The sequence below is a fragment of the Ahaetulla prasina genome, chromosome 2 (assembly GCF_028640845.1).
Source record: "Ahaetulla prasina isolate Xishuangbanna chromosome 2, ASM2864084v1, whole genome shotgun sequence".
Lineage (NCBI taxonomy): Eukaryota > Metazoa > Chordata > Lepidosauria > Squamata > Colubridae > Ahaetulla > Ahaetulla prasina.
The window spans coordinates 162,771,599-162,798,987 of record NC_080540.1 but is presented as its reverse complement, the minus strand read 5'-3'; the positions used below and the strand labels follow the sequence as shown (position 1 = coordinate 162,798,987).

The following is a 27,389-nucleotide window of genomic DNA, read 5'->3' as shown; positions in this document are numbered from 1 at the left end:
GTAAGCACATATTTAAACCAAGGACACTCATGCATGTTACCATCTAAAGAGCTTCCAAGTGTTGTATTGGATTTACAGTAAAAAAATAATAATAATGAGTGAATTGCTCTGCTGCTCAAAATACAAGCAGGCAATATTAAATAGTATTAGATTAAGTTATAACTTTATTGAGGAACAATGTTCGTCACTACCTATCACAGAGGACTGAACTAAAGGCTGATAAGAACAGGGAGATTTTGAAACAAATCTTTTTTTAAAAAAAGTTTTTATTTTATTTTATAGACAAACAATCATACAATACATAATCAATCATTCAGTGCATCATCTGAGTACATCTTTTGTGTCTTCTTCTTACCCCTCCAAACAAATCTTGTGATACCATTTGGGTCTGAGTTCATCTGGGTTCTGATCTTAGTTTTATTTCCACACAACTCTGCTTTTATAGAAAGGAGGAGGGACTTTGCCTAAACAAACCAGATCCTCTTTTTCCCTCAGATGAAGCTCAAACCCTAGGATTGGGCCAAAAGAGACACGTTTGTTGTGTCATGAAATGCTTGAGGGCAGAACTTCCCAACCTTGGCAAATTTAAAACATATGGACTTCAACTCCCAGAATTCCCCAGCTGGTTAGTTCTGCGAACTGAAGTTTACGCATCTTACAAGTTGCCAAGCTTGGGAAATACTGCTTTTGAGGCCCCTTTTTCCTTTACCTTTTTCTGGCCTGCCAAAAAATGGAATTTGAGCCACTCACACTATAAATTATGTCACTTTCCCCCACCTCAAATTAAAGGTGCCTCTCTGTGGCCCAGTTTGGCATTGCAGCATTTCCAAAATTAAACCCAAAGGGGCTGTAAACTTCAGATCACCAGTTCTAATACAGCACAGTCAGTGTATGTGTGTGTTTCTTAAATATAGCAGAAATAGTATTCAAATGTTTTGACTGCAATATCTTTGTCAGTTGTTTAGATTCAGATCTTCTGAATAGGTAGCCCTTTAAATTTCGATAGATTAAATTTATGGAACAGTTTTAGATTATGCACTTGGAGATCACTAAGCCTGTTGGACTGAACCCTGATGAATCCAATTTAAAAAAAAACAAAACAACTCATTTCGTTCAGGGCCTGTTACAGTTTCTGCTTTCTATATCCTTCTCCAGCCTTCTTTTTTTTTTTAATATTCCTGTTTTCTGACATTTCTAGAGGGTCAGTTCTTTTAAATTTATCTACTGTATATATTTACACCATACTTCAGCAGCTTGCATCATTTTTATTTCTCCTTTCTGGCACTTGACCTGTGACTTATCCCATTAGTGTGCAAACCACTGGCTTGGCTTGGTGTCATGCACCAGACATTTATATTTCCGGCATAGGCATGTCTTGTACCCCTTTTGCTGATCTCTGCTGTTTTAAGATGCCCCTCCCTCTGAATATTTTAGGAAAGGCAATCATTTTTGGCTCATTTGAGACATTTTTGCTGTCCCTGCAGAATATGTTTAAATCTTGCAAGGGTCTGACAAGATGCCATGATATTCCTCACAAAGATACACATTCAGCTCCACATCTTTGGTGGGACTCATCTTGTTTGATCTGGGGCCCTGGTACCAGAGGCATCCTTCTGGAGATGTGTTGTCGGTGTGCAGGCCTTCTGACTTCTCAGTATCAGTGACACAAGAAATTTGGTATGTTCTTATTGGATTAAGCTCTTTAATTGGGAAATGGCCGACAGCCTACAATGTGCCTGTGTACACTGGAACTTGCGATAACACATATAGTTCAAGAATGTCGCCTCAGGAAATTTAAAGGCACCTGGGATGATCTCATCAAAGCCATACAAGAAGCAGTTAGATGTTTAGCTTCCTTCCTGGTTAGATATCAAACGATAACATTTATCCAACTGCAATTCTATGGCGTTATATTATGGGGATTTTATTATAACTTATCTTAATTTAATATTTTATCTCATATATTGTATACATATATATATCTACCAGTGGTGAAATCCAATTTTTTTTACTACCGGTAAAAGTGAAAGGTGTACAAATTGTGTTTATATTGCACACTGGAGAGCTTCACTGTCTGCAGGGAACGACTAGCTTCTGTTCAAGGAATTGTCAAGTACCTCAATGTACACTTTCTGTTTCTGGATATTCTCTCTGATGCTGTGATGTGAAGGAAGATGAGCAACACATACAATAATCAGGAACACTGGGAAATGCATTTGCTATAGTTAGGGCTGAAAAAATCCTAAGAACCAGAGGTGGGTTTCAGCAGGTTCTAACCAGTTCTGGAGAACTGATAGCGGGAATTTTGAGTAGTTCGGAGAACCGGTAGTAAAAATTCTGACTGGCCCCACCCCCATCTGTTCTCTGCCTTCCAAGTGCCAGCTGATCGGGAGGAAATGGGGATTTTGCAGTAACCTCCCCCTGGAGTGGGATGGGAATGGAGATTTTATAGTATCCTTCCCCTGCCACGCCCACCAAGCCACGCCCACCGAACCGGTAGTAAAAAAATTTGAAACCCACCACTGCTGAGAACCACCAGAAGGCAGCAAAGATGATTTCTGATAGACACGAGGCAGTAAGGATTTCCTTTATTGTTCATATAACTTAATTAAGAAAGATAAAAAATTAAAAATTGTAGTCCTTGACTTACAACCACAACTGAGCCCAACATTTCTGTTGTTAGGTGTGACATTTGTAATGGCGCTATATGGGCCGGAATAGCTCAGGCTGTTAGAGCCTGTTATTAGAACACAGTAGCCTGCAATTACTGCAGGTTCAAGCCCGGCCCAAGGTTGACTCAGCCTTCCATCCTTTATAAGGTAGGTAAAATGAGGACCCAGATTGTTGGGGGGGGCAATAAGTTGACTTTGTAAATATACAAATAGAATGAGACTATTGCCTTATACACTGTAAGCCGCTCTGAGTCTTCGGAGAAGGGCGGGATATAAATGTAAACAAAACAAAAAAAAATGTGAGTTTTGACCCATTTTGCAGCCTTTCTTGCCAGAGCAGTTAAGTGAATCACTGCAGTTGATAAGTTAGTAGCACTTTATTATTATAAAGTTTAGGTTATTAAGTGAATCTGGCTTCCCCATTGACTTTGCTTCTCAAAAGCGCGCAAAAGGGGGAATCACACGACTCGGACACTGCAACCGTCATAAATATGAATCAGTTGCCAAGCATCTGAGTTGTTCACATGATCATGTGATCATGGGGATCCTAAAAAGGTTGTAAGTGTGAAAAACGGTCATAAGTCCCTTTTTTCAATGCCGTTGTAACCTTGAACGGTCACCAAATGATCTGTTGTAAGTCGAGGACTACCTGTATTTAGAATAAGGAGAAGAAAGAAAAAAAAAAGGCAAAAACAAAAGTGCAGGAAAAAAAGACAATATAAAGAAGCTTCCAATTTACAGCAGTTATTAAGTATAAATTTACCTCTTCCTCTATAGTTATAGCTTTTTGTCTTATAATTGAGTTAAGGCAACAGACCCTTGCAGAAAGTTGTGGGAAATGCCTTAAGTGCCCCCAGCCATGAGGGCCATCCAAGAGCAAGACTTCTCATAAGTAAACTGCACTTAGAAAACTCCCTTTTCGGAATCATGCAGGTGTATGTTTCTAATTTTTCAATATTAGCCATGTGCCTCCACTCTTTTGAAGGACTCTTTGACAGAGGACAGGCCTGTCTTTGAAAATGTGCCTTATTTGAAGGGCCAGTTAGAATATTGTTGTTTTTTTTAAAAAAAAATCTTTAAACCATGTTTTCTTAAAAGAGAAAGCATAAGGAAAAGGAGCGGGCAAATCTTAGAAGTTCCCCACAAGCTCTTAGCATCTGCACCGCAGACCATCCAGACACGTAGACTTTTAATTTTCCCCATCATGTATTGCATTCCTATTTAAATTATTGGAATGTTTCTATAGTTCCATCTGGATAATAGTAAGAGTAATAACACTTTGACTTGGTAAGTTCTTTTGCTTGGGTAAAGGAATATGAGTAAAACAAGAGCAATTACAAGTAATCCTTGACTTACAACAGTTCAAAGTTACAACAACATTGAGAAAGTAACTTATGACTGTTTATGATCTCCATGGTCACCTGCTCAAAATTCAGATGCTTGGCATACTGATCCTTATTTGTGATGGTCGCAGTGTCCTGGAATCATATGATCATATTTTGCGATCTACTGACAAGCAAAGTCAATGAGGGGGAGCCAGACCCACTTAACAGTCATGTCACTAACTTAACAACTGCAGTGATTCATTTAACAACTGAGGTAAGAAAGGTTGCAAAATGAGGTAAAATTCACTTAACTAATGTTTCACTTAGCAACAGAAATGTTGGGCTCAATTGTGGTCGTAATTCTAGGACTATCTGTATTATGTATATTGAAAATCTGTGTGTTTGATGACGGGAATGGAGGTGATGTGTACACGATTACCTTGCTACCTATTAACCATTGGCGGGGGAGAGGGTTAAGGAAGTCTTCACCAAACTCTGAACACCCAACCAGAACCTTGCATATAGAGAAGTCACTGGGCCATTGTTCTGTCTCCCTTCGCCTCCATGCGAGCGATGGCTTAATTAGCTGGCATTATCAGCTCTGGCAGCAAAATAGCGAGCATCTGCCAAGTGTCTCTGTTTTCTCCCTCTACGCTGATGAGTCACCCAGGAACAAACAGTATTTCAGCTCTTAGTTAAGCAGTTAATTTGCCTGCTACGAAGAGGCACAGCAGCTCTTGCTGCCTTTATATCCTGTGGGGTGTGGTTCCATGACTCAGCACCTCCTAGGCCTGCCCCACCTCTGCTTCTGTTGTTCCCGCCTCTCCTGCCTATGAAACCTAGGGTCCAGCCAGGCCTGATTGCCATCAGCTGGATCTGGAGGTATGGGCGGGGGGTGGGGGAAGAGCCACAGAAGGGGCCTCTGTGGCTCAGACTGCTAATGCAGTCTGTTATTAACAGCAGCTGCTTTCAATTACGGCAGGTTCTAGTCCCACCAGGCCCAAGGTTGACTCAGCCTTCCATCCTTTGTAAGGTAGGTAAAATGAGGACCCAGATTGTTGGGGGCAATAAGTTGACTTTGTATATAAATATACAAATAGGATGAAGACTATTGCTAACATAGTGTAAGCCGCCCTGAGTCTTTGGAGAAGGGTGGGATATAAATGCAAAATAAAAATAAAAAGTCAGGGGATGGAGGCCTCATTATCTCTTCCACCTGGCCTGCCTCTGGCTCCTGGAGCTGAGCCAGGGAAGCCAGTGCTCCCGAGGTAAGTCCTGATGGCCCTTCCCCCTCACTTTCCAAGTCACTTTCTGGCAGGAAGGCCGGCTCGGGGGACGCAGACACAACAGCCATCCCTAGCACATTCAAGTAAAAGATGAACTGAATTCTAGCTGATGCCCTATAAAGTGCCACAAACTAGATATTACTTGGCAAGGCAGGCAAATATTCCAGCTAGGTAGAAGGCTGCTCCCAATAAAGAATTCAGATAATTGTGCCTAGGGAAATAGCCATGTTAGAAAGATATTTTCTGTCAAGAGCTGTGTTAATTGGACCAATTTCTCTCAAACAAACCAAAGCAATGAGGATGAGGAAAGAAACCCTCAAGAAAGGATCATATTCTTTTTCTCTTTTTTTTTTTAGGCTAATATATCTAAAATCACCAAATACAGCCTTCAAAAAAAAAATCATGGTTAAATAAAGTTTTGGGATTTCATTCAAAAGCAATATTGTGCTGAGAGTATAATCTATATTCACCATCTAGATATTATGCTAAAATTGGCGGCGTCCTATAGTAAGAGAATGGAGTCCAATGATGAAAAAAAAAAAGGATAATATTCTTATCATTGGTGAACTGCCTTTCTTCAGCTCTGAGATAAGACAAAGATCACATGACTGCAGTACAACACGTCTGCTTGGTTTTGTTTGGCCTAAGAACATTCAACAAATCCTGCCTGCCTCCCCTTGTTGCCCCTCATCCCACTTTCCCAGATTGCTTGTGTTGTGGGAGGCACCTTTGTTGAGAAGCTCCCTCAGGAATGCTGGCTGACTCCTTGTCTCCTCCCCGGAGACACCCCTGACACAGAAGAGAAGGGCTGATGACAGCCTGCTGAGTGACTTGTTGCTGTAAGAGGAAGCGATAACATCCACGAGTTCTGAGCCATGCCTTCTTTCACTGCAAGTTTCTAATTTGTAAGGAAAAAGCAAATATAGAGGGAAAATTCAGAGGAAGTGGTGGCTTACGAGACTTCCTAGACCTTTCACACGTGCAGAAATGTCATCTGGCAGGCACCATCTTCTATTAGTAATAACAATACCAATAACAACTTGTCCTAGAGCCATCGGTTCTTAATTCAGTAGAGACCCCATCCAACCAGCTGTCTAGCTTACACCTGGGTGCTATTAACAGATTGGCATTTCATTTCCTTAGGAATTTAAATGATCAGCTATGACATTTTCAGTGTATGAGCATAGCAGAACCAAAGCCATGGCAAGGAAATAGGATTGAACTTTTGAACAGGAATCATATAAGGCCAAATTTTCTCTAAAGCGATCAGGGAGCTTAATGAGATGCCTGCATTTCAAAAAAAAAAAGTCACAATTTCGAGGATACTTGGAGGGATTACACCATGGCTGTCCAACCCTATGGCCTGTCTGGGTTGCATTGAGTAACGAGGGTCTTGGACCACATATAAAATATATGATATAGTTAATCTCTATAAGGTAAAGGTTCCCCTCGCACATATGTGATAGTCGTTCCCGACTCTAGGGGCCAGTGCTCATCTCCATTTCAAAGCCGAAGAGCCAGTTCTGCCTGAAGACGTCTCTGTGGTCATGTGGCCGGCATGACTAAATCGCCAAAGGCGCACGGAACGCTGTTACCTTCCCATCAAAGGTGGACCCTATTTTTCTACTTGCATTTTTTACATGCTTTCAAACTGCTAGGTTGGCAGAAACTGGGACAAGTAACAGAAGCTCACCCCGTTACATGACGCTAGGGATTTGAATCGCTGAACTGCCAACTTTTCAATCAACAAGTTCAGTGTTTTAGCAACTGAGCCATCCCGTCCCTCTAATCTCTATATAATGTATATAATAAATCATATAATAATGTTAAGTCTACGATCTTGTTGGGCCACATTAGTAGCTATCTAGGGCTGCATGTGGTCCATGGGTTGCAGGTTAGACAATGGACATGCCTGGATTACACAATTCATGCCCTGTTGACAATCAGTATTAGATAGCCCATGACCTAGATGACCTGTTTCAGGCATATTTCCTTACCAGATTCCTCAATGCCTCTAACAATGGCAGAGTTTCTAATGTTTTAGAAACTTATAGTTTCTTTCCCAGCTTTTATTGGAAAAGTTCTTAAAAGTTCAGGAGATATTCAGAGATATATCTGCCTTGAAAATAGCCCATGTTGCACTGTACAGAACAGTAAAACATCAGTTATTGACCACTAGAAATGTTTTATGACATTTTGGACTGTCATAAAATACTTTATGATGATTTTTTAAATATCATAATGTTTTATAAAATTTCCAGTTCAATTCCATAGAAGTTATGCGTTCTAGACTTTGGATGGATTCTGTAACTTAGTCCAGCGGTCCCCAACCTTGGCAGCCCGGCGCGAGGGGAGGGTGGGGGAATAGGTCCATGCGAGTGGAAAGCCTGCGCATGCACACGTGCATAGCTCCCGCAGCTCGTGCAAGTACAGCTGCACACCCAAGAGCAAGCGGCCACCACTTGCATGAGTGGAGCTGTGCCCGCACACACACTCACCCGCCGATCGCGGGGCCCGGTTCTGAACTGGCGCGGCCCAGTAGTGGGCCAGGCCTAGGGGTTGAGGACCTCTGGGTTAGTCCACTTGAGGTACCTTGGCTGAGAAAGTTTTGCCCTATGATGCACCGTTTTGCCCAGTTAAAGGTTACGGTTTTAGGATAGATAGATAGATAGATAGATAGATAGATAGATAGATAGATAGATAGATAGATAGATAGATAGATAGATAGATAGATAGATAGATAGATAGATACGGTGGATGGATGGATGGATGGAGAGAGAGAGAGAGATTATTTGAGTTAGATAATACTATTCCTAAAAGGGAATTTTCATTCTTCTCAACCTCCCTGAGCCATTTCATTTCAGATCTCATCCCCAGTGAGTTCTCAAATTATTTCATAAATCGTGTAGGTTTGAAACAGTCCTGTTTCAGTGAATGGCATATTTTGAATTAGAGTGTTATTTGGTGTTTATTCCTCAGAGAGACTGCTTGGGACCTGATTCAGCAGACAGACTGAATCAGATTATTCAATATTTGGATCTATATATTAGTGAATGAATGTTCATTGAATTGTGATTTTGCAAGTAAGTAGCCTCTGCTGAAGTTTTTCTAAACTCTGGGGCTCCTATTCTCCACAACTGTGGTTCTTAACTGGGGATAATTGCCCACAAGGGGGTAATTTGAGTATATCTTAGGGGGTAATGAAGCAATTTGCTTGTTTGTGAGTGGAAGATTCAGATTGGAATTGCAGCTACTGAGATGCTTGTGTAAAACAAGAGGGTTGTGGATTTTTTAAAAATAAGGATAATGATATTATTCAAGGCCAGGAAAAGGTGTAATTGAGTCAAAGAGGTTAAGAACCACTGCCCAACAGGTACTAGAAACAGAAATGGGAGCGGTAAGGACCTAAGGATGAAATACAGTGAAAAAACAGGAAATGCAACATAGCACCTGAAAATCCTTACATTTCCAATATTTTTGCCTATTCTTAAACATTTCTAAAGTGTATTATCAGCAAATGCATGTGATGTTCAAAAGTCTATGTAATGGCATGAAATTATTACTGTACAGTAGTTTGGTCATTTATGTTTTGTTTTATATTTATATTATTATTATTTTATTATTATTTTATTAGATTTATAAACCGCCCTTCTCCCGAAGGACTCAGGGCGGTGTACAGCCAAAGTAAAAAGAAACAATGTACAATTAAAAGTAAATTAAAAAACTTATTATACAGTGTGGCCGAAATTAAAATAGTTAAAATTTAAAAGACCCCAAATTAGAACTAAAAGAAATTTAAAATTTAAAACTAGACAATTTAAGAAAGCCCCGCCCGGACAAACAGATATGTTTTCAGTTCGCGGCAAAAAGTCCGAAGGTCAGGTATTTGACGTAAACCAGGAGGAAGTTCATCCCAAAGAGTAGGGGCCCCCACAGAGAAGGATCTTCCCCTGGGGGCCGCCAGCCGACATTGTCTGGCGGACGGCACCCTGAGAAGGCCCTCTCTGTGCGAGCGTACGGGTCGGTGGGAGGCATGAGGTAACAGCAGGCGGTCCCGTAAGTACCCAGGTCCCAAGCCATGGAGCGCTTTAAAGGTGGTAACCAAAACCTTGAAATGCACCCGAAAGGCAACAGGAAGCCAGTGCAGTCTGCGCAGGAGAGGTGTCACATGGGAGCTACGTGAGACTCCCTCTATCACCCGCGCAGCTGCATTCTGGACCAACTGAAGCCTCCGAGTGCATCTCAAGGGGAGCCCCATGTAGAGAGCATTGCAATAATCCAGGCGGGAGGTAACAAGAGCATGAGTGACTGTGCATAGGGCATCCTGATCAAGGAAGGGGCGCAACTGGCGAACCAGGCGGACCTGGTGAAAGACTCTCCTGGAGACGGCCAACTGTGGCTATTTTAGTTTAGTTTGGTGTTTATAAAATTAATAAAGATAATGGCTTTTCCAATCAGGATTTAACCAAGAAAAAATGTCAGCTGACTTTGGTTTTAGTGTTTAGTGTGTACATAGAGGGAATTGTGTTGAAGAAAGCACCAATTCAAAAGTTTTGCATTTATTGTTCCTATTTCAGCCAATAGAAGGACAGGGGCATGAATGGAGTATGCTATAGTATGTGTATGTGTCTAGAAAGTCACAACTGCAAACTTGCCACATTTTTTTATTATTTATTTATTATACTGCCATGCAAGTCCTGAACCTTGGTTTGATTCTGAATTATACTTTACATGTGCGCTTCTGGTTCTCTGGTATTGTTCTGATTCCTGGTCTAGACTTTTCAATTTCTTATGGCCTTCCGTTTATCATCCATGATTCCTATGCATTTAACTTTGCCCAAGCTATACACTCTACTTGCACCCTTTTGGAGGAGAGAAAGACAACCACAACCTTCAGCCATTAATGCTTTGCAGCAACTGGGACTCTATGGTTGAATATAGAGATCATCCCTGTGTATAGCAATACTCTGTTTCCCCCAAAATAAGACCTCCCCTGATAATAAGCCCAATCGGGCTTTTGAGCACATGGCAAGCTGCACTGACTGCCTGTGGTCTTCCGGGTGCACTTCAAGGTGCTGGTTACCACCTTTAAAGCGCTCCATGGCTTAGGACCGGGTTACTTACGGGACCGCCTACTGCCGTTTGCCTCCCACCAACCTGTGCGCTCTCACAGGGAGGGACTCCTCAGGGTGCCGTCAGCCAAGCAATGTCAGCTGGCGACCCCCAGGGGAAGGGCCTTCTCTGTGGGGGCTCCCACCCTCTGGAATGAACTTCCCCCAGGACTTCAACAACTTCCTGACCTACAGACCTTCCGCCACGAGCTGAAGACGTATCTATTCTTCCGCGCAGGACTGGCATAGAATTTTTAGAATTTTTATTATTGGGTTTTAAATTTTAATGGGTTTTATGGTTTTTAAATGTATTTTTAAATCGGGGCCAAATTGAATAAGTTTTTTAATTATTGATTTTATTTGTATTGCATTTATTTACTGTTGTTTTTACTTGGCTGTGAACTGCCCTGAGTCCTTCGGGAGAAGGGCGGTATAAAATTATTATTATTATTATTATTATTATTATTATTATTATTATTATTATTATTATTATTATTATTATTATTATTAATAATAATAATAATAATAATAATAATAATAATAATAATAATAATAATAAGGCCACGCGCTTATTTCAGGGTTCCAAAATATATAAGATATAATATATATTTTCGGGGAAACACGGTAGCACTTAGACTTGTATACCGCTTCACGGTGCTTTACAGCCCTCGCTAAGCAGTTTACAGAGTCATCATATTGTCCACAACAATCTGGGTCCTCATTTTACTGACCTCGGAAGAATGGAAGTGTTGTGTCTTGCCCGCTCTCACCGCAGCCGGGGTCTGCTTATCTGCTTCCGAACACGGAGGAATGTATGCCTCCCGGCCCCAGTCCTGGCTCCATGCCCAAGCAGGCTGCAGAGGAGGGAGCACCCCCCGGCCCCAGCCCTGGCTCCATGCCCAGGCAAACGGAGCAGCTAGACCCCTCTCCCTCCTCCACAGCTAGACCCCTCCCCCTCCTCCACAGCATGTGAGCCTGAGGAAAGTTTATTTCCAACAGCTGCTGATTGGAGTGACCCTCGCATCAGAAGACTGGATAGGCGGAGGCAACAGAAGGAAGGGAGGGGCAGGCCTTAATGAGTGCTGAGTCATGGAGCCACACCCCATGGCCTATATAAAGGATCTGCTTTCTGGCAGTCTCTGAGTCAGGCAAAGTCGAACTTATCTTGCTGAAGTCACTTACTGGTCTCCTGCCTGCTCTGAGGACTTTGCTAGGACTTTGGGCAGAGCTGCAGAGGCAAGCCTGATTCGGATTTCCCTGACCCGGCCATCAGCGGAGGAGTGGGACACGACAGGAAGGCTGAGTCAACCTTGAGCCGGTCGGGATCGAACTCCCGGCAGCAGAATCCAGAGTTAGCCTACAATACTGCATTCTAACCACTGCGCCAGCAGGGCTTTTTACATATGATGAACACCTCTAGTAACCACTATAAATAGGTACCGTATTTACCTTCTATGCATTTGTATACAGATAGTCCTCCTCATTTAATGATCGTTAGCTTAGCAACCATTCAAAATTATGATAGACTTCCCTAGAGCTACTTCAGACCCGTTTTCACAGTTCTACAGCCACACACACACACAGAGTCACATGATAGCATTTGGGGGGTTTGGCAACTGGCCCATATTTACATCCATTTCCAGGATCTCTTGATCACACGATCAGAATTTTCAGAATTCTTTTGCTGGCTTCCAGCATTTATTTTCAATTTCTGGCAAAAAAAAACCAAAACCCAAAACCCTCCCCATGGGTACAACAGATTCGTTTAACTATAGCTACATTGGCTTAACAAGCGCTGCAAAAAAAAAAAAGTTTGTAAAACCAGGTGCGGTCACATGGTAACCTACTTAATGACTGCCATGACTTGCAACTCTTTCTGGACTCAGTTATGGTTGTAAGTTGAGGACTACCTGTTAACACACACACCCACACACACCCTTCTAAATCTGGGAGTCTACCAGACATGGAGAGTGGTTACTTGGAAACCGAAGGCCCCCCTGCGTAGGTGATTCTCTGGAGCTGGTCCTATCTTGCTGGAAGAGATGCTCTTTGACCCTTGGTATATACATGCCTGAGATGCCGATGAAGCCAGGCTTCGGCCTTTTGCCGTTTCCATTTCCCACTTTCTAATCCAGCAAGAACTCGAGCGCCCGCTCCCTCGCCTCTCTTCATTTATATTAACAGGATTATAATATTAATAAGTCTGTTTATTTCACCCCATAATTAATAAGAGAGAGAGGGGAAAAAAGGCAGATGAACAACTCGCCTGCCTACTGCTAATTAAGGTGGTGTTATAAGGATGGCATTGACGCTGTGGGGAGCCTGGACGCCTGTGATGTTTAATGAATGCTATACAACCCGTAGTGTTATTTAATTTAATAGGAGAATTAATATCAGGATGAAAAGAAATTGCCTCTGCTCTGCAGATGGGAGCGGGATGCAACATTCATCTTGTTTTATTCCATGCATCAACCCACCAAGTGAGCCTCTTAAAGGCTATTTGATTACGCCGTAATGGGCATATTGGCCTTGGTGGCAGGAAACAGGAGCAAAGGCCTGTGCACCTTTGATAGGAGAACAAATGAAATACACACGTAACCCTTCACCCAGTGCAATCCACTGATAAAGTTCCCCAGTCTTAATTCGATCTGTAAAGATTAGCCCAGCAATAAAAAGTATTACAAGGCTGACGTCCATGGAGTCTCCCAGGGCATTTGACAAATGGCTTTATGACAGTAATAGGAGAATTAGAATGCAACATTAAAATCCGCACTGTTTCCTTGCGCTAAACTTCACAAAAGAGCAGCCCAGGCCCTTCAGATTCTGCAGAGAAGCACTATACAGCCTTTTCTCAAGAGTCACACTGAAGTAGAAGTGAGACCGGTATGCCAATAAATAACAAGGACTGATAAAAAAAAAAAACCTGGGCTGCCTCTTTATTTATGTCTGTTATCACTGTGTGCTCAGCTCCCTTGTTCTAGTATGGAGACGCAACATCTCGGCACAAAGCACAGAGGTTTTACGGTGGTTTTACAGCCTGCTCGATAGGTGGGCTGTGGATCATCTTAAGTGATGCTCTTTCTTGGATGAATATCATTTCCAGAGCCTCACCGTCACTTCTGTGCGTTTATAAAGTAATCGTTTTGACGATTCTCAGATGGGATGTCATCCACCAAATGATTCTCCCTCTGGGGTAATTCAGTGACCTGGGACAGATCTGTACTATTGGTTAAATTGCAATAATTGGGGAACGGCACCTGAATTAGTGTTTGTATGCCAGTGTGGCTATATTTTAAGAGGGGCAAAAAGCACAAAAGGGGAATTGAAAGTAACTTCCTATCGCAATGGACCCCAAAGATTTGGGCACCAGGGACCTGTTCCATGGAGAAAGGTTTTCCATGGACTGGAGGGGGCATCCCGAGGACGGGGCTTCACTTCTTTGTGAATCCTGGTTTCTGGCATGCCATGGACCAGTGCTGATCCACGGACCAGGGATTGGGGACCCCTTTCCCATCGCACCATCATCCTTAACATTCCTACTAGCATCACTGGGCCAATGCTTACATGCAGATCTCTGACCAGCTTCTCATCATTCATATACAGGTAGTCTTAAAATTATGGCCATAATGGAGCCTGTCCATTATGGTTATAAGTCATAACAGTTATAAAATGATTTTGTGCTTTGCTTTTTTTTTTTTTGGCAACAGTTATTAAGTGAACATGGTAGTTGTAAGTGTGAACCAGGGGTGAGTGCTATTTACCTTTACTACTGGTTCGCAGCGGGATTGCACACAGTTCCTGATGACGTCGGGATTGGTGGGTGGAGCCTCCCCCAGTTTAGTACCAGTTCGCAAGAACCGATCTGAACTGGGGGCAACCCACCACTGGTGTGAACGCTAAATATTAACCCTTCATTCTTTAAACAAACACCACATTTGTTAAGCAACTCCGTTATTCACTGTGGCATGGTTTTGTTGAACTGGTAATGCTGGTTTTCAGCAAAATTGTCATAAAATGTGGTCCGCTGGACTCTGCAAATGGCCATAAATATGGTCACATTGCTGAGTGCCCAAAGTGTGGTCACATTAAGGGGAGGCGAGTGTCAGAATTTCAGAACTGGGTCAAAGGGTCAAAACTACCCTTTTTAGAGAGGCCATATCTTCAAATCGCCACTATACAGCTGGTTGTAAGTCAAGGACTATCTGTAATTTGATGTGGATGGCCAAAAGCTGATTCCACCTAGATGGGAAAGACAACATTCTGGCAGTCACGGCAAGTCCTTTGATGTCTTTTCATCTACAATGACTACTTCACACATGATGGGAGAGGTTTCAGATCAGGTACATATAGATGTGAATCAACCCACAAAATGAGCTCAGTGTTCAGAAACGCAGTAACACCAGACAACAGAAATGCAAAAAGCACACTCTCTTCAGCCATTTTTAAGAGTTTCCCCTATAAGAAATATATAAGCTGAAAAGTCTGAAAGCAAGAAAAAAGTTGCAGTCAAGAATGGTCCCCAGAGTGCTTATTCTATATACAGTACATGTCAGAGGTGGGTTTCAGCAGGTTCTGACCAGGTCTGGAGAACCGGTAGCGGAAATTATGAGCAGTTCGGAGAACCGGTAGTAAAAATTCTGACTGGCCCCACCCCCATCTATTCTCTGCCTCCCGAGTCCCAGCTGATTGGGAGGAAATGGGGATTTTACAGTATCCTTCCCCCGGAGTGGGGAGGGAATGGAGATTTTATAGTATCCTTCCGCTGCCACACCCACCAAGCCACACCCACAGAACTGGTAGTAAAAAAAATTGAAACCCACCACTGGTACATGTATGACCACAACTGAGACAGTTGTTAAGAGAGTTTCACCCCATTTTATGCCCTTCCTTGCCACAATTGTTAAGTGAATCACTGCAGTTGTTAACTTAATAATGTGGTCCCAAAATGAATCTGGCTTCCCCTTTGATTTGCTTGTCAGAAGGTCACAAAGCCCCAGGATATTGCAACCATCATAAATATGAACCAACTGCCAAGCATCTGAATTTTAATCACATGATCACAGGGATGCTGCAACGGTCGTTAAGTGTGAAAAAAATGATCATTTTTCCCAGTGCCATCGAATAGTCACTGAATAAAAGGTTATAAGTTGAGCAATGCCTGCAAAGGAAAGGTTTTTTATCCTGTAGTAGAACCATCCAGACCTTTGCCACCATAGAATTCTGCTATCACATTCCCAGAAGCTTCTGTTACAGGCAGAGTAAGAAATCTAATATAGAAAGATAAAGAAAAAATTGCTGAAGGAAAAACAATGGAACTAAACAAAAATAGACAGAGAAAATGGGGGTGGGGGTAGGAGAGAGACAACCAGCTTATTTTAAAAGGACATTTTTATTCCAGAAGAAATTTATAGCCTGCTGATGCTCAAAATAGCCACCAAAAATGTACAGATAAAAAGCAAAATAATCAAACGCGATACAGAATCAGATTAAAACATAGCTAAAACATGTGGATCAAAATATGCTAATGAGAGAAAAATTAAGGAGCAACTATCAAAAGCAAACTTTCTTGGCAGCTTAAAATTAGAATTCCAATTATATTGTAGTTTCTCTTCAGATCATAGAACTCTTTCCCTGTTTCCTGATCTAAAATTCTGATTCAGAATGCCTGTCAGAAATATAAATAATGTGGCTCTAACTAATCTGGCTCTTTTTCCAGCACCTGGTAGTCTCATGTTGCAAGAAGATTCCAGCTGAATATTTAGGAAAAGCTGGAAAAGTCAAAAGGAGTTTGATGTGGAACCAGTTGCCCAGAAAAGTAATGGGTTCTCTCCTTTTCTGGATGTATTTGAATGCAGGATGGACAACCATCTGTTGCTTTAATTTGGATTTCTGCACTGAACAATGGTTGGACTCCAACCATCTAAATGGCCTCCTTCCAACTCCATGTGATTCTATGCAGGTTCTTGCCTGAAGACACACCACATACAGCTTCTAGCTGTTATCACTGAGAAGCAGCTTGGAAACAGCCTGTGATTGTCTTTGTGGCCTCTGATCTTGCATGATGAGAACAAGGGGGTGAAGATCAGTGCTAATAGCACTGATGATATTATCTAGTCAAGTAACAAAACATCTGCAAGAAAGCAACCAAGCTCAGAAAACACCAAGATCCCCATGGTTCAACCCTGGGCTACAGATACTCTCATTTATTGGACCAGTCTTCTCTCCTGAGCTGCTACAGGTCTGAAACTCCCTTTAATACAGAGAAGGATGGAGAAAAATGACATCAAAAACCCAAACCACAAGGCAGCTGTCTTCCTGTTAGTGCTCTGGTCTCCCAACACATGTAAAGGGTAAAGATCAGAAACATGAAAGAGAACTGAGGCTGAGGACACAAAGAATGGCCTTTCTGTGCCAACTCAGAAAGCTCAAACTGCCCAAGGAGCTGCTGATCCAGTTCTACAGAGGAATTATTGAGTCTGTCATCTGCACCTCTATAACTGTCTGGTTTGGTTCTGCAACCCAACAAGAAAGACACAGACCTCAGAGGATAATTAGAACTGCAGAAAAAGCAATGGCTACCAGCCTGCCTTCCATTGAGGACCTGTATACTGCACGAGTCAAAAAGAGGGCTGTGAAAATATTTACAGACCCCTCACATCCTGGACATAAATTGTTTCAACTCCTACCCTCAAAACAACGGTACAGAGCACTGCACACCAGAACAACTAGGCACAAAAACAGTTTTTTCCCGAAGGCCATCACTCTGCTAAACAAATAATTCCCTCAACACTGTCAAACTATTTACTAAATCTGCACTATTAATCTTCTCATCGTTCCCATCACCCATCTCCTTCCACATATGACTGTAACTTTGTTGTTTTTATCCTTATGATTTATACTGTCATTGATTATTTCCTGATTGTTTAATTGTAGCCTATGATTATCATTAACTGTTGTATCATTAAGTGTTAAATTTGTACCCTATGACTATCATTAAGTGTTGTAAGTGTTGTACGTTGATGAAAGTATCTTTTCTTTTACGTACACTAAGAGCGTATGCACCAAGACAAATTCCTTGTTTGTCCAATCACATTTGGCCAATAAAAAATCTATTCTATTCTATTCTTCAATATATCTGGAGAACTCCAATAGAAGAAGGCTGTGGAAGGTCAATACTAGCATGCGGAGTCGTATCCAATTCCAGACTAGTCAATGAATGCATAGCTGCAAGAGAGATACAAAACTCACTTAACAAATGTCTCACTTAGCAACATAAAGTTTGGGTTTAATTGTGGCCATAAGTCAAGGACTACCTGTATTTGAGAAGATTCTCAGTTTAAAGATTCCCCCATATGCCCAGAATTCTAAGAAAAAAATTCTTACCTATGATTTTTTTTAAAAAATCTGGACAGCTGCAGCATCATCTACATATAGTCTTCTCTTCTCTAATGAAATGTCTTGCATTTCTAGTTTAATTTTAATAACTGTCTAAATTTGTATTTATAAACTATAGATTTCGCTATGCAAATTTTATCCAAATTGGTATCCCCTGTTTTTGGCAATGGATCAGTGCAAGATGTCACCAAAAATATTTCATCTGATCATCCTGGCAATTATAAAATACAGAGAAATTAGATCCTTTTGCTGTTGCTACAGTTTTAGAAAAGAATGGGTTCTCTGAGCATCTCCAATAGGAGAATGAACATTCACTCTCTAATAAACAATTTGGTTTCAGAAAAAATTTATCATGTAATTTACAATTTCTTCACTGCAAAAACATATGGACTACAAATCTTGATCAGGGCAAAGCAATAGATGCAATCTACATAGACTTCTGTAAAGCCTTCGACTGAGTAGTACATGATAAACTTCTCCTAAAACTAAAATCATACGGCATCTCAGGACCCCTCCACAATTGGATAACAGCTTTTCTATCAAACAGACAACAAGTGATCAAAATTAGCAATGCTCTATCAAACCCTGTTCCAGTTAAAAGTGGCGTTCCCCAAGGCAGCGTTCTTGGACCAACACTCTTCATATTATACATTAATGATCTCTGTGACCATATTACAAGTAATTGTGTTCTCTTTGCTGATGATGTCAAACTATTTAACACCACCAACAATACAGCTATCCTCCAAAAAGACCTGGACTTCTTATCTGAATGGTCTAAAACTTGGCAACTCCAAATCTCAATCAGCAAATGCTCAGTCTTACATATTGGAAAAAAGAACCTAAACACTAAGTACAAGCTTGATGGACATTACCTTACTGATGACCCCCACCCTGTTAAAGATCTTGGAGTTTTCATATCTAATGATCTAAATGCCAAAGCCCACTGTAACTACTTCGCAAAAAAGGCTTTAAAAGTTGTAAACCTAATTTTGCGTAGCTTCTTCTCCAAAAACACTATACTACTAACCAGAGCATATAAAACATTTGCTAGACCAGTTCTTGAATACAGCTCCATTGTTTGGAACTCATACCACATTTCTGACATCAATACGTGTCCAGAAATATTTTACAAGAAGAGTACTCCACTCCTCTGAATACAACAAAATACCTCATGCCACCAGACTTGAAATCCTGGGTTTAGAAAATTTAGAACTACGCCGCCTTCGACATGACTTGAGTTTAACTCATAGAATCATCTATTACAATGTCCTTCCTGTCAAAGACTACTTCAGCTTCAATTGCAACAATACATGAGCACACAATAGATTTAAGCTTAATGTTAACCGCTCCAATCTTGATTGCAGAAAATATGACTTCAGTAACAGAGTTGTTAATGCTTGGAATACACTACCTGACTCTGTGGTCTCTTCCCAAAATCCCAAAAGCTTCAACCAAAAACTATCTACCATTGACCTCACCCCATTCCTAAGAGGTCTGTAAGGGGCGTGCATAAGAGCACAAATGTGCCTACCGTTCTTGTCCTATTGTTTTCCTTCGTTATATCCAATTAATATAGTTATTACATACACATACATATATATGCTTATGTGTTGTATAGTTGTTTCATGCTTATGCTTATATATACTGTGTGACAAAAATAAATAAATAAATAAAAAATAAATAAAATTTAGCCAATTAGCAGTAGCCCAAGATGTTTTGGGGCCTGGAATGGAAATAAATGGTACCTTAAATGCCACAATTGATACTTCTCAAAGCCTTGATAAAATATCTGGACAATAATTTTTGCCTTCCTCTACCATTCACTGCTACATCCAGAATTGTTATCTTCAAAAGAACTAAAAAAGTATCTCACATTCTAATGGAGGTAAATTCTATTAGATCTTGAACTCATCCACCCGAATATTCAAATTCAATTGAATTTTCTTTTATATATCACCCAGGAGTATTATGCTAATAGGTAATTGGATTAGACCCTTAGAAGTTGCTTCCAACTTTGATTCTATGAAGTCATAGATGGAATAAGAATCATATAATCAGTTGCATCTTTTAGATGTACATAATTATTTGTTTGTTTAATCCTGCCTTTATTTATTTTTTTATAAATAACTCAAGGTGGTGAAATAATATCTAATATTCTTTCCTCTTCTTATTTTTCCAATAACAACCTCAAATCTATGAGATAGGTTGGTCTGAGAGAATGTCTGGCCCAAAGTCACCCAGCCAGCTTTTATGCCTGAAGTGGGACTAAAACTCACTGTCCCCTGGTTTCTTACAATTACTGAGTATATATTGGAATATTCTGGTTTTCTAAGTCATGGAGAATAGTAGCCGTTACTGTACTTTGCCATAGTGAAGCTTGTAACTTTATAGCAATAGCACTTAGATTTATATACAACTCCGTGGTACTTTACAACACTTTCTGGGCAGTTTATAGAGAGTCAGCATATTGTCCCCAATGATCTGCATCCTCATTTTACCGACCTCAAAAGGATGGAAGGCTAAGTCAAAGAAAGAGTATGAAAAGCTAGAGAACGTACAATGTACAGAAGTTTCTATCCCAAATCCAGAGCCTGAAGGAGAAACTAGAGAGGATGTAAAAACATAAAGGCCAAAGTGGTCCCAGTGATAGTAGGAGCATTTGAATAGAATAGAATAGAATAGAATAGAATAGAATAGAATAGAATAGAATAGAATAGAATAGAATAGAATAGAATAGAATAGAATTTTTATTGGACACACAAGGAATTTGTCTTGGTGCATATGCTCTCAGTGTACATAAAAGAAAAGATACGTTCATCAAGGTACAACATTTACAACACTTGAGGGGCTGTAACTCCTAAACTGGAAGAGTGGCTCCAACAGATCCCAGGAACAAGATCCGAGCTCTCTGTCCAGAGAAAGGCAGTACTAGGAACAGCTAAGATACTATGTACAACCCTCAAATTCTCAGGTCTCTGCTGACGGGACCAAGGTTGAGGAAGACACCCATGAGAAAGTAAGAAGGGATTTTTTTTTTTTAGTCATATGAACAAATAACCTGAAAGTAAGACTACCTGCACAGACATTTCTTTTTCTTTCTTCAGACGTGGAACGTCCAGTGGAAGTAAGAGAAGTATTCCAAGCAGTGGTGGGATTTAGCCGGTTCTGTCCGGTGCGGGTGAACCGGTAGGGCAGACTACGGTAGGCCCCGCCCACCCGCCCGGGTGTAATGTCACCCTATTTAGCCAGGTTTTGGAGGCCGTGCACATGCACGGAAGGCACGTGTGCAAGCAAAGAGCATGCGCGGAAGGCCGAGCATGCGTGGAAGGTGGCACACGCACTCACATTTGCGAACCGGTAGGGAAGGTAAGTGAATCCCACCTCTGATTCCAACAAGCATGGCGTACTTCAGCACCTTACAAAGGATTGCTGATTGCGTTTGGTGTTCAGAGTCTGGCTTGACCAATCCCTGGACCAAATCATTCAACTTTATCAACTGTTTGTCAATGCCCCCTGAGAAGATGATGAGGGGGGAGCAGTGATTGGTAGCTTCCACCTGTAACAGGTGTCGAGTGCCTGGCATTCAGAGCTAAGAGGTGTCATGTTGATATCCGTCCCGGAGATGATAAGAGTGTAGCAGAGGGAGGTTTTAGAGGCTAGAACTGCGGTTGAGCTTGTAGCAGCCTTCTTTTGTGAAGGCCTGATAGCCGTTGTTTGAAACCGAGCAGTCAGTATTGGACACCAAACAGTTATGAGAGCATAACTAGACAAAATATGACGATCCCCATTCGTATACTGGAAGTGGATAATTTCAGGGTGAATGAGAGGGCTGCTTTGGAGCTGGATGACTTGAGACCAGTTGGTTTTCGCAGCATCACATCCAGTCTGATGGAGACAGGAGAAGATGTATGGAATGGGAAGTAACATTACTGCTCTCAAGCACCAGTGGAGGCCTCTGTAGTAAGCCATTTGCAAGCTGTGGTTATAGCTTTGTCCATTAGTGGAAGTGTAGGGGGGTGGTGAGTGGAAAAGGAGAAGGGCTGCTGAAACATTCATTACTGAAATTCTGAGCTTGCAATGGACCATAGGCTCCCTCCTGACCTTTCTGTCATGCTAGATACAATTGAGTTAGCACTGAGTTCTGATTTAATTCCAAGAATAGAGTTATAATTTGCTTATAGGAGACATTTCCCTGAAAATGCCTGCATTAGACGTCTGCAGGAAGGTAGGGATGAATGCTCAATGCTACAAAACTGAGAAAGGCCTTTGGCGTTGTAACCGCCAGTCCTACTTTAGAGGCCTCACCCTACAGAAACTGCTCTTTGCCCCTTATTGGGCTTCTCAAAGGCAGTGAAGGTCTGGCTCTTCCCGCAGGTACCAGGCCCAGGATGTTCATGGATGTGGAGCAGCGGTGAAATGTACTTACCTTCGCTACTGCTTTGGGAGTGTGAGCGGGCATGCCTCTTCTGCGCATGTGCAGACCCTTCTGCACATGCAAAGAGGGTCAAAAATGGGACGCAATGACGTCCCGGCAGGTGGGAAGAGACTCCCGCCACCGGCGCTACCTGATCGCGCGAGCTGATCTGGAGGTGCTGGTAGTATATGGTTCATGGGTATGATATTTTTTTTTAATTAGGGCCTTATCTTCCTTTTTCCTTTCAGTTCATTTAATAATTGTATTAGAGCCGTGGTGGCGCAGTGGTTAAAATGCAGTGTTCTGCATTCTGCTGATTGCCAACTGCCAGCAGTTCAGCAGTTCGATTCTCACAGGCTCAAGGTTGACTCAGCCTTCCATCCTTCCGAGGTCAGTAAAGATCCAGATTGTTGGGGGCAATAGGCTGACTCTGTAAATTGCTTAGAGAGGGCTGTAAAGCACTGTAAAGCGGTATATAAGTCTGAGTGTTATTGCTATTGCTCTTATATTTTTATTCTTGTTCTTCACCCAAAGTTTCTCTGGGAGATGGGCAGCCACATAAATTTGTTTAATAAATGAACAAACAAATAAAATATTTATGCTACATAAAGATTTAGCTTAGTCCACTTGCTATATATTTGTAGCATGTGTTTTTGGATAGCTTATGAATTCTTAAACTGTAGAAGACCAACAAATCTAAATATAGCCGAGAGCTGTTTGAAAACAGCCTTGCTTTGTCTCTTGGGTGCCAATCAAATGTCTGCAGCGGTTGCAACTTATGAGGCTTCTAGAGTCTAGACCAACAGTTTTGGCTGGTCTAGAATCCAAGTTAATCAAGGCTGATATGCATGCATATTTATTCTCTTCATTATGAACTCCTGCCTGCAGATTAAGATGTAATGAAAAGACCACACCCCTTTCACCCAAAGGACCAAAAAGGATTGTATTCTGACTGTACTAGCCATCTCTGGATGGATTGCCTACAAACGTAGATTTTGCACAGATAAATACAATGATATTTGGTACTCATTTATTCAAAACACAGTAGGTTAAACAATATGATAGTTATATAAATGCATTGGCATTATATATGTCTTTGGATTGTACTAGGTAACTATATAGAGAGTTGCAACTACAGTTAAAATGATATATTGAAACCTTTTTTCTTTTTCTTTTGTTGCATTATCTCACTTAAAAAACACTTTCTGTGTGATTTTTTTTCTTTTTAAAACAAATTTTTAAAATATTTTTCTGGGGTATTTTCCCGTTTCTCTGCCAGTACAGTATTTCTGAAGCAATAAAAGAATAATGAAAAAGGTTGCGCTGGACAGGCCATTCTTTAAGCTGCTACCCCAGGGGTGAAATCCAGCAGGTTCTGACAGGTTCTGGAGAACCAGCAGTGGAAATTTTGAGTAGTTTGGAGAACCGGCAAATGCTACCTCTGGCTGGCCCCAGAGTGGGGAATGGAGATTTTGCAATATCCTTCCCCCAGGAGTGGGGAGGGAATGGGGATTTTGCAGTATCCTTCCCCTGGAATGGGGTGGGAATGGAGATTTTACAGTATCCTTCCTCTGCCACGTCCAGCAAGCCGCGCCCACCAAGGCCACCAAACCACACCCACAGAACTGATAGTAAAAAAATTTGAATTTCACCACTGAAATTCAGTGTCAAGAGATGGTTGGACAATGTTGGACAGTGTCAAGAGATGGTCCGGATTAGTTGGCATACCATTTTTTCAAGCACGGGACACCAGCCATCGCTACTGTACCTTTAGTCTTGGCAACTTGAGTGGGTAAAGGAGGGGCATGTTTTGACAGAAGGCTCTCCCAGGCAAAAGGTTTAGCCTACTGACAAAACTCGTTCCCTGTCTGCCTGCAGTGAATAGGCAAAAGATGGACACTCATTCAGGCAACAGCCCTGCTTGGAAGGTAGAGCTGCAGGCCGTTCCTACCCCCTGTAAGAAATGAGTTAGCATGGACAGATGGCTAAATTTGGGCTTCCCCTTAATAGGTCTGCAAAGTTCTACTTTCTGGGACTTTTTAATCAAATGGCTGAAAGTTGAATTGATGCCCAAAACTGGAAGAGTCCAGATCCAAATGATACATGCAGTAAATCCAATAATTCGCCATTGTACTGAAATAACAGAATGGTGTGCTCCATTATGCCTGAGAGGGTCTGTCTGCCTGCCTTCCCAGTTCTAATGCAGAAACTGACATAGTATTTGAAGAGCTAATTTTGATCTGTAGGAGTACTATTGCACTGTTTTACTTAGGAGGAGCCAATGTTCCTTCACTGGAACATTGATAAAGAATCAGAAACTATGTAATAATGCAGGGATATCCAACCTTGGCAACTTTAAGACTTGTGGACTTCAATTCCCAGAGTTCTCGCCCCATACTCCTCATGGCTAGTTGGAGAATTCTGGGAGATGAAGTCCATAAGTCTTAAAGTTGCCAAGGTTGGATATCCCTGATGAAATGATATTTACAGCAGATCCCACTTCTTTATTTTCTGCAAACACTTGCCCTTTGCTGATGGCGCAGTAATTTGGGGGAGGCTCTGTTTTTGCAAGGGCTTATGAATTTAGAGTTTTCACAGCTGTAGAAGCCTAATGTTTGAACCTCTGAAGTAGTGAGGGGATTTAATGGCTGCAGGACAAAATAGGACCTTCTAGAAAATCAACAGCAGGTTCCTATATTCAACATATGGTAAGCAAAATGGATGTGAGGGGGGGGATCTTTCCTTGTCTACCGATTCTACTAATTGGGACCCTGGATGTCTGCCCAAAAGTCCTGTCTGTTGACAACACCCGTGTTTATCAATGGAATTGTATTTTGCTGTATTTTTATTTGACGTGGTTGTTTTATTGTGATATTGTAAATCTCTCCTTTTTGGGTGAGTGTTATGAGTAATGTGTAAGCATCAAAAGGTTTTGGGTCAGGATATTTATCAAGCTATATTAGGTCCTAATGAAACAGCGTTTTTAAAGAACATCAAACCTGCAAAAACGGATTTCTAGAATTAAGCATGGGATTTATGTTAACATAGTCAGTGGTAGGTTTCAAAAAAATTTTACTACCGGTTCTGTGGGTGTGGCTTGGTGGGCATGGCATGGCTTGGTGGGAGTGGCTTGGTGGGTTTGACAGGGGAAGGATACTGCAAAATCCCCATTTCCTCCTGATAGCTGGGACTTGGGAGGCAGAGAATAGATGGGGGCGGAGCCAGTCAGAATTTTTACTACCGGTTCTCCAAACTACTCAAAATTTCCACTCCTGGTTCTCCAGAACTGGTCAGAACCTGCTGAAACCCACCTCTGCATAGGATGAAGAAACTTCTCTTTCTGGCTCATGGAGAAAAACATACACCCAGAGTTACAATACTTCGCCTATTGGGATCCCCCATTTATAACAACAGAACAGTCTACCAGGAAGTTCTTGAAAAAGTGATTGCCTTAAATAGTAGGTTAGAAATCAAGAAGCAAGCAATAGAGGCACTGCCTCATTATACAGTAACTATCAGCTGCCAGGTTGTCTAAATCTTAGATTACCTGTATTTGTATTTCAGGATACTCAGAAGAGTAGGCTGTTTCACCTAATTTATTGCAGTTTGTAAAATGTTTTGTTTGTTTATTTGTTGTATTTATTGCCTGCCTTTTCACTGAGATTTGTTTTTTCTCTCTCTCTCTTGTATGTATTCATGGCAGAAACCAGCCCTGCAACTTCTATTTTGCCTCGATGTCCCCATGACATTGTCTTGATTCCCAGCAGACGAAAGAAAACAGGCTTAAATGACCCTTAGCTGTACTAGCACTAGAATGGTATTATTCCCTTGCTCTAACACTGTCAAAGAGCAGTCTAAAGATATATAAAATCTCTTGAGACTTTGCTCCTTTCCCCTATTCTCTTAGAGGCACAAGAAGGATTGGCATTCAAAACATCAACATAGACTTCTGCTGACTCAAAGATGGGTCAATAGTACCATCTTTGCTGTGGAGGGTAAAAAAGAAATTCAAAGTAGCTTACATGCAGAGTGCCCATCCCCACAATTCTTGTTAGGTGGGTTTGGCTGAGAGAGAAAGAGATGTAAAGCTTGCCTCAAAGTCACTCAGGGAACTCTGGATTCAGGTAGGTACTTCAACGGGGCCTTTCTGATTAAGAGACAACAGATTTATACTGCACCCCACTTTTAATGACTTTTAATAAATTTAATAATTTATATGTACTTCATATGCCAAAGCAAATTAAGGTTTGCAATAAAAACAGCAAGAAAAGATATATGATATTTAAAAGCAATATTTAATAACAGTATAAAACAATATCCACTTAAGCAAGCATAGCTTTGTACCATATGGTACCAATCTTGTTAACTCTCAAGACTTTTTCACTATGTATTCAAAATGGATTGTTATTTAATACAGATGTGTGTGTGTGTGTGTGTGTGTGTGTGTGTATACAACGTATGTGTGTGTGTGTGTATGTGCATGTATAAATATATATAACACACACACTTTCACGCACATACACACTTTTGAAAGCAGGCATCACAATTTAACTTTTAATGTGTGCCAGTGTGTGCACAGAAAAAGTGACAATAGAGGTTATCTTATCACATTCATCTGAAAGATAGGGAAAAGAAAGGGAAAATCGTATTCTGGTATTCACAATGGAAAGGTTTGGTGACAAAGTAATTTTTCAGCAGCTGCCTAAAAGATGTATATAGTTGGGTTGGGTTGGAGCATTCCACAGTGCAGACTCTATAGAGATATGCGAGAGTGCCACTATAGAGAAGTCCCAACTCAACAAAATAACATCAACAAAAATAGAGGATATGACATGAGAAGGTACACAACTGTTCCAGCCTTCTTAGAAATAAATTATAATGATCCTACACAGTTTAACTCTGATAACAGGATGTCCATGCCTGTTCTACTTACCTTTACTACCGGTTCGCAATGGGACCACATGTTTCACTCACGCACGTGCTTCTGCGCATATCACCAAATGTGACATCAGGGCGGGTGGGTGGAGCCTCCTGCCATTTTTACTACCAGTACTCAAGAACCGGACAGAACCAGGAGCAACCCACCACTGGTCCATGCAACTGTAAGTTATCTTGAGTAAGTAAATTTACTGCAATTCACTTTATTTTATTTTACTATTTGTTTATTTTATTTCTATCCTGCTTTT

General features: G+C 41.3%; 1 protein-coding gene across 3 annotated transcripts in view; it reads right to left on the bottom strand.

Moving 5' to 3' along the window:
• LOC131190833 (homeobox protein Hox-D3a-like) overlaps positions 1-27,389 on the bottom strand; it is a 178,392-nt gene that overhangs the window by 10,502 nt on the left and 140,501 nt on the right. Inside the window, exon 1 of one of the 3 annotated variants that reach the window (XR_009153333.1) lies at positions 2,521-2,581. The exons of 1 other annotated variant lie outside the window; for it this stretch is intronic. The gene's annotated coding sequence lies outside the window, so the exon portion shown is untranslated. Of the gene's footprint in view, positions 1-355; positions 2,499-2,520; positions 2,582-27,389 lie in introns of those variants that run through there. One more of the 3 variants, XR_009153332.1, reaches the window with a different exon arrangement.